The following is a 13,806-nucleotide window of genomic DNA, read 5'->3' as shown; positions in this document are numbered from 1 at the left end:
GTGTAAAGTGAGAATATGTTAGTGGATGTAATATTCAATGAATCTGTATACTTTTAGTTCAACCCGAGAGCAGCGATTTGTCTTTAGATGTCTTCTAATGCAATCTCTTGTTGGAGTACATACACAAATCCTTAAACTAACTAGCTCCTCTTCATGTGCTGAAATTCTAGTTCGATTCCAAGAAAATTACTTTAAAATGTTAATAGCTCACCAAATTGGTCACTGTCACTAAATGATCAATACTGGCAGGGGCATTGAAATCAATTAAATCAATTCAGTATAAGCAAATTCATAAAAAACGTAATTTCTGCTAAATCTTTGGTTCTCAGAAACAAGTGCAGGTTCCATTATATTTTTTATAAAATACATCACAAGTTGGAGTGAAAGCTATAGTACAGCTTCTGAATAGGGTTCATATTTCTAGGTGGAATAGAAGTAGCCTACGAGATAATGCTGTCATTATTATGCCACAGTAAGACCACAAACATAGTTTGGTTTACATATCTGGGTAAAAACTGTTAAATGTACCCATGAATTGATTTACATCCACTAACATATTCTCACAGAGCAATGAATTATATTGCCGTTACTCACATTCACGATGAATCAATCAATGCGACTCCTTTGCGCGCTCTTCATGACCATTCCATATCCATTCTGGTAATAAAACATTTACTAAGTTTTATCTCAATGAGGTAAGGTATACAAGTTTACACAGGAACATTATAATGAATTCAGAACTGCGTTGTTTTGGATAGCTCTCAACCATTATAGTCTACCACTGGATTGATCGCAAACGTTCAGAGACTATCCATCTCGTCTCTCGCGCTGCAACCGAGTCAGGGAGACTGAAGAGAGGGAGGGACCAAGGGAAGAAATAAAGTATGCTGGACAGCCACAATAATCAGAGCAATACAATGAACATCCCCACTGGGCACAGACGTCAGTTCAACGTCTAGTTTTGATTTACATTTGGTTAAATTGTCAACTAACATGAATTCAAGGTGAAATAAAAAAAGATGGTTACAAGTTGGGTGGAAAAACCCTGAAATGCCCTTACATTAGTTACTTTTTGTTAACCCAATCAGTTTTCCACAATGATTCAACATCATCACATAGATAGATTTTTTGGGTTGAAATGATGTGGAAACTATGTTGATTTAACCAGTTTTTGCCTAGTGAGTTCTTACTGTAGGTCCCTACACTAGTGTCTACATTGCTAGCCCCCTATCATCCTTTGAAAAGGTGCACACTGTTTAAATCTAGTCATGAGACAAAGTTAGGTTTATTAATTGGTAAGTGATACAAAATGAAGGTTGGCAAAAATATTTTGGAACACTTTCAAAAAAACAAACAAAAACCCTGAAAGAGTCCAAAATAAAAAGGATTAGGCCTAAACAGCTATTCCTGCCATATGCCAATATACTGTATCCTAGCATACTTGGTTGGCACAGGTGCAGGGTCTACCAGGCTCTGACCAGCCTCCCCAAGAGCAATTCCAAAACTGGCAAAAGTTACCAAACATATTTAGACCGCGTTCATAACCAAGTGTGAAGGTGGTAATTAACAGTTGTGAAGTCGTAAATACGAGTTAGTGCTTGAACTAGGAAATATCATCAAACATCACGGGCATTAGAAGGCTCTTTTTTGACCACACACATAAAAAGCAAGCATTTTTACCATTCAAGCAGGCGTTCTTATCCAAGTGCATACGTTTTTCCATACTGGTCCCCAATGGGAATCAAATCCATTACCATAAACAACAACTACTGAATATGCTGCCATGCTTGCTGTCTTTTTTGTTGACAAATTACATCAGAGAGGTGGAATTGGGAAACTCAGAGCACGAGGATGAATGACGAGTTTCTCACTAGTAATTACCAGTTGGAGGGGTGTTCAAGTGGATTCTTTCCTTGTCGTGTGCTGGTATATGAGATGTCATGAACGCAGCGTTATAGGATCTTCCCTCTTTGCCACAACTTGGATTATACCATGGCCCACTATCTAAGTGGAGAACGTCTAATTACCTTCAATGAAAAGGCATAATCAGGCAAAATAGCGTACCTCAACAGTACAACGCTCTTATAATCACATATCTAAAGCCATGGAATATAACATTGCAGATAATGTTCGAATTACACAATTTGATGAATACAACATCTATAAAGACCTGCTTCACTATACTAATAGCGTTGACGTTTTGAAAATGACGTACTTGGGTGTTTTTGAAGCCTTTGTTGTTGTTTTTCTGTGCCCCTAGAACTGCTGAACGAGCATGAGGAAGTATATCACTGATGGGGAAAGTTTCTCAAAAACAAGTGAGATTGCAAAGAAAGTATCTGAGCACTTAAATAGCATGCCATTTACAATATAGATTTGGTTGAAATAACGTGAACGTCTCATTTAAGACAGAAACAATAGGAGGTTGGTCGGGGAGGATGGGTGGGTGTAATGTTCCTAACTCCTAAAATCTAAATTCAGAGCTTGGCTACCCCCTGCCCGAATCATGGTGACAGGCAGGAACACCCGCAACCAAAACAAACTGACTATATTCAAGTCTAGAACTGAAAAGTACATGAGGTCACCAGTCCCATATTTCTGCTCATTGATTAATGAGTCGCTTTAAGACTTCAGGACATTATTGATGTCATTTTTTACTCTTATTTTTGTATTGTGTTGCTCTTATCCTTTAATATGTTGTATGCTCATGGGTTTCAGTTTATATTGACTGCTATATGAGTGTAGTAAAAAAACATACCACAACTGTCTAGCATTCCAAAGATTGGGAAAGGAGATACCTAGTCAGTTGCTGAATGCAGTAAACCGAAATGTGTCTTCTGCATTTGAGAGAGAGAGAGAGAGAGAGAGAGAGAGAGAGAGAGAGAGAGAGAGAGAGAGAGAGAGAGAGAGAGAGAGAGAGAGAGAGAGAGAGAGAGAGAGAGAGAGAGAGAGAGAGAGAGAGAGAGAGAGAGAGAGAGAGAGAGAGAGAGAGAGAGAGAGAGAGAGAGAGAGAGAGAGAGAGAGACAAACAGTGCAATTAGTGCAACCAATGACAATAGTGAGGGGTGTGTCATAGTTATTAGGTTGATTAGATTAGAATGATGCAACAAGCAACCTGGTCTCAGATAGACTATTTCCTCCAAGGATGTTCCTCCAAGGTCCTGTGTGACTCAGTTGGCAGAGCATGGCACTGCCACACCTGGGATGTAGGTTCATTTCCAAAGGTGGACCAATATGAAAATGTATTAACTCAGGATAAGAGTGTCTACTAAATGACTTAAATGTATGATAAGTTACTTTATCCAATTTGTATTGTACCACCGTCTAAGACTTATGATACTATACGTGCTCTAATTCTTATGATATTGTATGACCATAATGTATCATTACTAAATGAAGGGGAACATATAATGAAATCTCTTCAGATGTCAATGTAGTCTTGCACAGATGATGGAAGACATGCTTATGAATCTGTATCTAGCAAATAACATATTTTAGAGGACTCAGTGAAGCTGGTGTCCGTTTGGATACAGTCATGTTCCCGTAATGGTCATCTGTTAGGATCTCTACTGCCTGAAAAATTACAAACAACCTTCAACCGTCATATGAAGTGTACGTCACATCACATTGCAGCTATTTGAAACTGATTTTCGGGGAACAAAAGAGAGAATTCACTACCCACACATTTCCTCTACTGCTTAGAATGTCTACATGATTACAGAAGACATGGGGATATCTACAGAATTATGAACTGTATCATACATATGTGATTAGGGCCTTTTTAATGATATGATTAGCATTATATTCCATCATTAGATGTCAAAAGACTCTAGTGTGCAAAGAAGCAATGAGCGAAATATCAGCAACTGTAAAGCACAACTAGCTGAAAATAACTCAATGTAAAGAATGCATTGGCTTGTAATGAAGACAGGTTCCATTTTTTAACAGGCAGGGTTTACTGAGCAGGGGTCTAATTGAGATCAGGGCCTGAAATGTACATAGAGAGGAAGTTAAGGTCCCTTGCATAAAATGCTAAATTTACCACTCATATTCTTGGACATGACAAATCTACGAGACTAAATCAGGTGAATAGAGACATTAGAGGAGGAAGTGGCAATGACCTTTGACCATAAGAGGACCATCATCATCATCTGTGTTTTGAATTCCATTAGAACTCTAACCGATTCTTTAATAATGTTTGTATTCTTTTTTTGGAGAGAAAGAACTAGTAAAATGGCTAATAAGATTGAAAATAGCCACCGACTCCCCTGGTTTTTAATGGACTCAGAGACCACTTCACATAGTTTTTCCAGAATGACATATACGGTAGTGTAAAAAGGTATTTGCCCCCTTTCTGATTTTCTCTATTTTTGCTTATTTTTGATAGAATGTTATCAGATCTTCAACCACAATCTAATATTAGATAAAGGGAACATAAGTTTACAAATAAAAAAACAAATATATGCTTATTTTATTCTTTAATTAACACATTTTTGCCACACCCAATTCCCCTGTATGAAAAAGTAATTGCCCCCTTACACTCAATAACTGGTTGTGCCACCTTTAACTGCAATGACCGCAACCAACCCCTTCCTGTAGTTGTTCATCAGAATTTTGCCCCACTCTTCCATGCAGAGCTGCTTTAACTCAGCAACATTTGTGGGTTTTCAAGCATGAACTGCTCATTTCAAGTCCTGCCACAACATCTGAATTGGGATTAGGTCTGGACTTTGACTAGGCCATTCCAAAACTTCAAATTTGTTGCTTTTTGGCCATTTTCATGTAGACTTGATTGTGTGTTTTGGATCATTGTCTTGCTGCATGACCCAGCTGCACTTCAGCTTCAGCTCACAGACGGATGGACTGACATTCTCCTGTTGAGTTATCTGATACAGTGCAGAATTCATGGTTCCTTCTATTAAGGCAAGTCATCCAGGTCCTGATGCAGCAAAGCATCCCCAAATCATCACACTACCACTACCATGCTTGACCATTGATATGAGGTTCTTACAGTGGAATGCAGTGTTTGATTTTCTCCAGGCATAATGGGACCCATTTCATCCAAAAACTTGACTCAAGTTTTCCAAAAAGCACCTGGAAGCACCTGGATGATCATCAAGACTCTTGGAAGATTGTTCTATGCACAGATGAGTCAAAAATATAACTTCTTGGATGACAAAGTTTTGAAATGGCCAAGTCAAAGTCCAGACTAAATCCCAATTCAGATGTTGTGGCAGGACTTGACACGAGTAGTTCTTGCTTGAAAACCCACAAATGTCGCTGAGTTTAAGCAGTTCTGCATGGAAGAGTGGGCCAAAATTCCTCCAAAGCGATGTGAGAGACAGACCAAGAGACTGGTTGGAGTCACCGCAGCTAAAGGTGCCACAACCAGTTATTGAGTGTAAGAGGGAAAGTACTTTTTCACACAGGTGCATTGGGTGTTGCATTGTTTACAAAATAAATGAAATAATATGTAACTGTGTTATTTGTTCACTCAGGTTCCCTTTATGTAATATTAGGTTTTGGTTGAAGATCTGACAACATTAAGTATCAAAAATATGCAAAAGTGGAGAAAATTAGAAAGGGGGAAATAACTTTTTCACAGAACTATACTCTATCAAGGACAATCCTCTTCACATAATATTACATTCTCTAACAACCAAGGTTATGTAGAAGTGGATGATTGTAGGGTAAATGACAGTGTGTTGTTGTTAAAAGACTGCTAAAATTAACTGTGGTGAGTCATTGTGATGATAGGGAGAACTGCTCTATTATGCAGGGTTGGGAGTTAATTGACTGAGATGTGGAATACAACATTTTCGGACACGTTTTCTAGAGTTTTCTCTACTTTGGAGGGGGGAGAAAATGTATTCTGTTGTCGAGATCGAGCTCTCACCTCATCCATTGCAACATCTGTTTCTTGAGCTGAAAACTAAATTATATTTTTAATTTTATTTATTTCACCAGGTAGGCAAGTTGATAGGCAAGTTGTGAACAAGTTCTCATTTACAATTGCGACCTGGCCAAGATAAAGCAAGCAGTTTGACACATACAACAACACAGAGTTACACATGGAGTAAAACAAACATACAGTCAATAATATAGTAGAAAAATAAGTCTATATACAAAGTGAGCAAATGAGGTGAGATAAGGGAGGTAAAGGCAAAAAAGGCCATGGTGGCGAAGTAAATACAATATAGCAAGTAAAACACTGGAATGGTAGATTTGCAGTGGAAGAAAGTGCAAAGTAGAAATATAAATAATGGGTGCAAAGGAGCAAAATAAATAAATACAGTAGGGGAAGAGGTAGCTGTTTGGGCTAAATTATAGATGGGCTATGTACAGGTGCAGTGATCTGTGAGCTGCTCTGACAGCTGGTGCTTAAAGCTAGTGAGGGAGATAAGTGTTTCCAGTTTTAGAGATTTTTGTAGTTCGTTCCAGTCATTGGCAGCAGAGAACTGGAAGGAGAGGCGGCCGAAGGAGGAATTGGCTTTGGGGGTGACCAGAGAGATATACCTGCTGGAGCACGTGCTACAGGTGGGTGCTGCTATGGTGACCAGCGAGCTGAGATAAGGGGCAAATTTACCTAGCAGGGTCTTGTAGATGACCTGGAGCCAGTGGGTTTGGCGACGAGTATGAAGCGAGGGCCAGCCAATGAGAGCGTATAGGTCGCAGTGGTGGGTAGTATATGGGGCTTTGGTGACAAAACGGATGGCACTGTGATAGACTGCATCCAATTTATTGAGTAGGGTATTGGAGGCTATTTTGTAAATGACATCGCCGAAGTCGAGGATCGGTAGGATGGTCAGTTTTCCGAGGGTATGTTTGGCGGCATGAGTGAAAGATGCTTTGTTGCGAAATAGGAAGCTTTTTTTTTCAAACTTCCAGCAGTTGTGGCATTTTTAACAAGTGAAAAAGCCCACCTGAGGTGACCCATGGCACTGTGAACAGAGATAAAGACTCATTTGAATAAATCATATCCCCCCCAGAGCAAATCCATATTCATGAGAGGCTGTGTCTAATTGCTGATAATTCACTGCTTGAGCGATACAGATTTATACACATCTCCCTGTGGGAGGCTGGGTCTGCATGCCGATGGGATCACATAATCTGCCAGCTCTCTCAGGCTCTCAAGCCTCCAAGTCCTACTAACTGGACAATCAGTTCTGATCAATATGTAATTGGTTTGTTATTGAATCTATTTTTGAGACAGGGGTTGATGCACTCATGCACACACAATTAAATGACTATCAACACAAACACATCTGGATCGGCTCAAGATAGGCAACTCTATTTTCACATGGATACCCATTACACTTTTTCATTAAGAGCTCAAGTAACATTTCAGATTATTCATGACATCATACAAGGAACATAAATCCCTCTCACTGTGAATGAAAATGGTTTTCAAACTGGAGCATTATTGTGAAAAATGTACATGCCTGTTTGCTCCTCAAGACATAACATAACTAATACCTGGGTTTATCCTGCCCCTTCAAGTAACCTTACCACCTCTGAGATAATACTTTTTAATAAAGAACAGAGTGTGTGAAGTGATATTTCGATTCTGTGGTGAGAGTCCCTATATGTCTTGGAAAGATGGAGCTGGGAGAGCATGTTGCCTTAATGCTCTCTACACAGCACACACACTGTGACCAGTATTTGCCTTTCTGCATGTATTCAATCACAAAACAATCTGAATCTCTGCTCATTTCACACTTTCATCTCTAGCATTGATTGTCAGTATTTCATATTTGAAACCATGCCTCAGAATTCTGGGAACCCTGTCGTCTTTGGTTCAGAGGATGCTGCTAGTGCTACCCTCTTCTAGAGGGAATGGGCTAGCCTGGTGCATCTCCAGTCCCCATTGGGCCTCTAAGAATAACACTGAATCCCATTAGTTTATTGGCAAAGCCATTCTGAAGTCATGTCTACAAAGGATTGGCATGGTTTCAAACGAATCAAACTTTGTGTGGTAAGCAGGACATGGACAGAGGTGACTAAGCGAGGTCTGATTTCGCTGCTGGTTTGACTATTTTTCAAGCTGGAACAGCTTGTCGAAACCAGGGAACTCATGATACGATATGTACGTCAATGATTGAGGAAATCAGTGTTTATTCTCAAAGAACAAGGTTTTCTAAGATCTTTTCATATACAGTTCTGGCTATGGTTGTCAAGTCTTTTGATCAAAAGCATAGTTGTATTTGCTAATAAAATAATAGAAGTATCATGCTAAAGGCCATGTTGGAGTATCGCCTGCCCTGAGGACTTATTATTGGATGTCACCTTGAGCGTAAGAATATCTCAGCTACAATAATAATGATCTACCGATTTTAGTTGTGAAGGACAGATGTATGCTTTATTTTGGTTATTGTGTCGAACAATTTGTAAGTCGCTCTGGATAAGAGCGTCTGCTAAATGACTTAAATGTAATGTAATGGATTGTGTTAGAAATGTGCGGCACTGAGGTCTTTGACTCTGACAGTATGTAATTAACACTGTTGTGTTCTGTTGAGTGTTATCTGTGCAGTTGACCTTTGATTAGATTAAACCAAAAACAACAAAATGCATTGTAGGAAAAACATGACAGCATTGTTGCTATTGTGAGTGGAGAAATGAGGAGAATATGTAGCCTAATATAGAGAGGAGGTTCATGTTTCAACCTGATGAATATTGTGGGGGTATTGAGGTTGTATTTATCTTTCCTGGAGAGGACGTGCCAAATTGTCTCGCTTTTTTATTATGAGGGTCTTCCCAGAGGGTACATGCCAAAGGACATACAGAATATGGCCAATGACCAGAATCTCTCCGAGTGGCTGTACTCAGACAGTAGGATGTGTTTAAATAGAGAGGGCCTATGCATAGTCCGTTTTTGGCCAAGTCCCCATTATGAGTAATGAGAAAAATATTCCTCTCAACTTTGCCTGGGTTCAGGCTGAATGTCAGGTTTAAGGGGAATTTCACCCCGGGGGAATCTAGGTTTGTTTTCATTCATCATGTCCGGGGCCTTTCTTGGTCAGTGAGATTTTTTTATTTAACCCTTATTTAACTAGGCATGTCAGTTAAGAACAAATTCTTATTTACAATGACGGCCTACACCGGCCATACCCTAACCCAGACGACGCTAGGCCAATTGTGCACCGCCCTATGGGACTCCCAATCACGGCCAGTTGTGATACAGCCTGGAATTAAACCAGGGTCTGTAGTGACGCCTCTAGCACTGAGATGCAGTGCCTTAGACCGCTGCGCCACATACACTGTAATTGCCCAGAAGGAAGGCAGGTCTGGGCTTTGCGCGCTGAAAGATACACCCTATGATGGCTTCCGGTTTATTGATGGGGGGGGGGGGTGAGATCTGAAAATAAATGTAGTCCTGCTTTGTGGCATGTCACAAAGGCTCTATGTTTTTGTGTGTGTATATTTGGTTGTCCTTGTTCGATAGAGCCATTGGACATCTTTCAGCGATGTTCCTATCAGCAGGTCATTGCTAAATATACAAGCTGACACATTTTTTCCAGTGTCAAATGTGGGGTGGTGCTTCGTGCTCTGGCCTCGTCCCTCCCGCAAAGCAGGCTTTTAAAAAAAGGCGGACACTAACAGCCCAATCCGTTCAAAGTTCAGTTTGAATTTAGAAAACGCTCAGTTACTAAAATAAAATAAAATTTTGCTCCATGAAGTAATCCAACAATGTGTACGCTGCCATTTTGTCTATTTAAAGTCTTCTCTCATTGATCAAGACAGGTGTCTGTCATCATGACATGCAGCACTTCGGGGTCAACACTCACGTCTCGATAAATGAGAGAAGACTTGAAATAGATAAGATTACGGTGTCCACTGTTGGATTACTTCATGGAGCATTTTCTAAATTCAAACAGACCCCCTGCAACTGGACACGGACATTTTGAGACTACTGTTCCACGAATGGAGGAAAAAGACAGCATAGCCAAGCTAAGGTTGATAAAAAATTATCTGTGCTACACCAAATGGTACCTATCCTGTAACTCACAGTAATGGATACCAAAAATATTTAGTTAAATCAAATTATCTGTTGTAACAATCTGTAGCTACAGTTCTCTGCACTTTACTACACATGAGACACTGAACTGTACTACACTGTTCATACTGTATGTTTTTGTTATTTTACCATGTAACATTATTGTTGAATACCCAGTTCTCTTTTTGAGTTAGCATTAACTATTGTACACTCCCCTGTATTTTTGATTTTGACAAATAAACATTATTTATTTGAATGTCTCACATATGTTTGATGCTACTGAGCCCTGTACAGCTTATATAAATATATTCTGTGTATCCATAAATGCAGACATATTTTGAGGATTGATCGAAAATATTAATATTTATTTTATGGTCCTTTATCTGGCTTCGGTACACTGTCAATGGTGTTTGGCATAGTGAGCTGTGGAAGCAGAGTGCTTGTGGCGAATGGTCTTGTCCCGCCTGCAGTGTATGGCCAGCTGGATAAGACTGTTGGAAGTGGTGTAGGGCTCGTAGACCTTAACCACCAACTGTTTGGACTTCTTGCAGAAGATTTGCTGGTACTACACGTCTCCTGGAAAGACATGGTTGTGGTGTTACCATTTTTGACTTTTTGTGTAACGGACGTAGGGCAACATGCCGTTGTTTGTAAAGGTGTCAACCGATTGGGACCTAAGTGTTTAGAGACAGACTAGTGTATTGTTTATGGACAATGAGGGACATTGGGAGTTGCTTTTGAGAGGAAATATCAGTTAACAAAGTGAATGGGCTGGGGGGGCTGCAGAAAGTGTCAAAAGTCTTAGGATGGCAGTTCTTACACAGTATCTATTGTTGTGTATGGGAGGCTGAGGAGAAATGATACCTTTCAATTGTTCACATACACAACAATATATTTACTGTCTCTAAGCACAACCCAAACCCCCTCCCTCTTCTCAAAGACCTATCTGTAAACCTACCTTAGGCAATTGACTTTCATAGATCACTCATGTCAATAGTAGCAGGGGATTTTTTGTAGACGTGTCTTTGTATTGTGTTCTGAGAATCTGCAAAGCGAAGAATGAGGTGGTTGTGTCATTACTGTTGTCTTGATTTTATAGTGTCCCTTGCTCATTTTTGTCCCTGTGCTCCATAACCGCAAGGTGTGTCCCCTCCCTCATGCTTGTGTACCAAAAATGTTCCCGCTTTGGGGTATTTTTCAGCGAGGCCTGTGGAAGGAATACAGAAAACCTGAGTTTTACAAAGAGAAAAGAGAAAAAGGGGAGACTAAATTGATTTAATGGTCTGGAAGGTACTCTGTGGTCCACAGGCTACATCTAATCACCTCTAATCCCATAACACAAACACAAACTCATACAAACACCACCCAATTCATGTTTAATGCATGCTTACTGTAAATTGAGCTATCTTTGCCATCAGCTTATAAATATTTTTGCCAACTTACCTTCACCTTGTGTAGAGCTGGGGGTTGAAAACACATGCTACTGTAATCAGAGTATGTACCACCTACAACAAAACACACAACAATACACAATTTAATCACCCCGCAAATTGTATTGATCTCTATTAGACTGGCTAATTTAGCACACCTAACATGGACACTTTAATATTGTCAGCTTGCTGTTAGCTTTTTAGTGTCACTAAATTGGTAGAAAGATTGCTAGCCAGTTGGGAACCAACTAACCAACCATCATTACTACCAACACACCAAGAGTGAATTAGATATATCAGCAATTCTATTTTTAGTAACAGAGTGTTTTCCAGACAAAGGTGGAATAGATGGCTACCAGGTTCAATTACTCTTATTTGCTAAAGTTAGCTGGCTTACGTTAGCTAATGTTAGTCAAAGATATAACGAACAGACAAACATGTTTACTCTGCTGAAGGTAACTACCAGTCTAGCAGTGATTACCATGGCATAGGCGAAATTGATTGGCAGTGTGAATCCAACAGATAGCTAGCTATATGATTTGGCTGATGGCTTTCAGAGTTCAATACAGGAGTGTAACATTAGCTAACGTAGGTCATTTACCTAGTCTAGCTAACATTATGTTACCTCTAATTAGGGATGTGAACATTTTGTCAGCTGGTGATTGTCAAGCAAATAACTCTCTGTCTCATTGTAATTGACCGTTCATTAACATAAATACATTTAGCATCTCCTGGCTTCAACACATAGCCTACAAGCCACTGATCCAGACCTTTGGAACATATACATTTTAAAAGTAATAATCCATGTAATATATTCTACACCTTCACAATAAATCCAATATTTATTTTAGACAGGTCTAAAGAAAAAAAGCATGATATGAAGAAAAGGTAGTCTATTTCAGAAGAACAGAATAGCATATTCTGAGTTGTCCTTATGTTAGGTCCTGATCTGGCTATGTCAAAAGGTTGTGGGATACACTAGTTCATTTAGCAGACAAGAGTTGCAAGAGTTGCTATGAAGAATACAATTGAACAAACCTGAATAAAATAGAAAGGATATTTTCTCCAAACGATTTGAGGGAGTGCGCACATGTTGGTATTCTGTGTTGGGAAGTTAACAAAGAAATAGGTTTTCCTATATTGTTAATTTAGAGTTATTAATGTAACTTTAGTTGTTCTACAACATTGGGCTAAATGTTTTGATTTTTAATACATTGTAAGGCTGCATGATGCGACTCTAGCGATGATTTGAAAAAAGTTGCTTGAAAGGCATGAGCTCTGCATTGTTTTTTGCGCAGGCTGTACACACTACATCAGTCACTCATTCACAATTTGACAAGCACTTGATAATGCCTAGAAATTCACAGCGGCATCCCCTTTGCGTGTCCGTAATGCACCCTAAAACAATTCATGCCTTTTGTGGCCAGTGGCCGTTGCGCGCTTCTCCCTGAGTGCTGCCCGCTCCATCATGTGATCAGGTCTTTCTCACAGGCTACAAGTGAAGACAGACACATCGTGGTGTCGGGTTCACCTATGGGTCATGATAAGGACTGTACAAATGTTTGATGTATTAGAATAATTTATTATGCTTATGTTATATTAATAGAAGGGGAGCGGTTAAAAGACCCCTCATTCCTTACGTTTATAGGGTCCTAGACTACAGATTAACAATATATACACATTATGAGGTTTTAATATTGTTCCACAGTTGTTTTCTAATTCTCTCTCTCTGCCTCATTAGAAAGAGGCCCCTCTGAGAAATGTGTGACTGTGCAGGGGAGTGGGGGAGATAAGAGACTAGTCAGACATTCCTTAAGCCATTTTGCCACAACTTTGGAAGTATGCTTGGAGTCATTGTCCATTTGGAAACACCCATTTGCGACCAAGATTTAACTTCCTGACTCATGTGTTGAGATGTTGCCTGAATATATCCACATAATTTTCCTACCTCATGATGCAATCTATTTTGTGTAGTGCACCAGTCCCTCCTGCAGCAAAGCACCCCCACATCATGATGCTGCCACCTCCATGCTTCATGGTTGGAATGGTGTTCTTTAGCTTGCAAGCCTCCCCCTTTTTCCTCCAAACATAATGATGGTCATTATGGCCAAACAGTTCTATTTTTGTTTCATCAGACAAGAGGACATTTCTCCAAAAAGTACGATCTTTGTCCCCATGTGCAGTTGCAAACCGTAGTCTGGCTTTTTTATGGAGGTTTTGGAGCAGTGGCTTCTTCCTTGCTGAGTGGCCTTTCAGGTTATGTCAATGTAGGACTCGTTTTACTGTGGATATAGATACTTTTGTACCTGTTTCCTCCAGCATCTTCACAGGGTCCTTTGCTGTTGTTCTGGGATTGATTTGCACTTTTCACACCAAAGTACA

At 39.7% G+C, this 13,806-nt stretch overlaps 1 protein-coding gene across 1 annotated transcript in view; it reads right to left on the bottom strand.

Annotated features, from left to right (window-relative positions):
- LOC115153249 (carbohydrate sulfotransferase 15) overlaps window positions 1-830 on the bottom strand; it is a 46,768-nt gene extending 45,938 nt beyond the window's left edge. The window contains exon 1 of the mRNA XM_029698488.1: window positions 595-830. The gene's annotated coding sequence lies outside the window, so the exon portion shown is untranslated. The remainder of the gene's footprint in view (window positions 1-594) is intronic.
- Window positions 831-13,806: the final 12,976 nt, after the last annotated feature.

This window comes from Salmo trutta, chromosome 18, assembly GCF_901001165.1.
Source record: "Salmo trutta chromosome 18, fSalTru1.1, whole genome shotgun sequence".
NCBI lineage: Eukaryota > Metazoa > Chordata > Actinopteri > Salmoniformes > Salmonidae > Salmo > Salmo trutta.
This window is presented reverse-complemented; position numbering and strand designations above follow the sequence as displayed.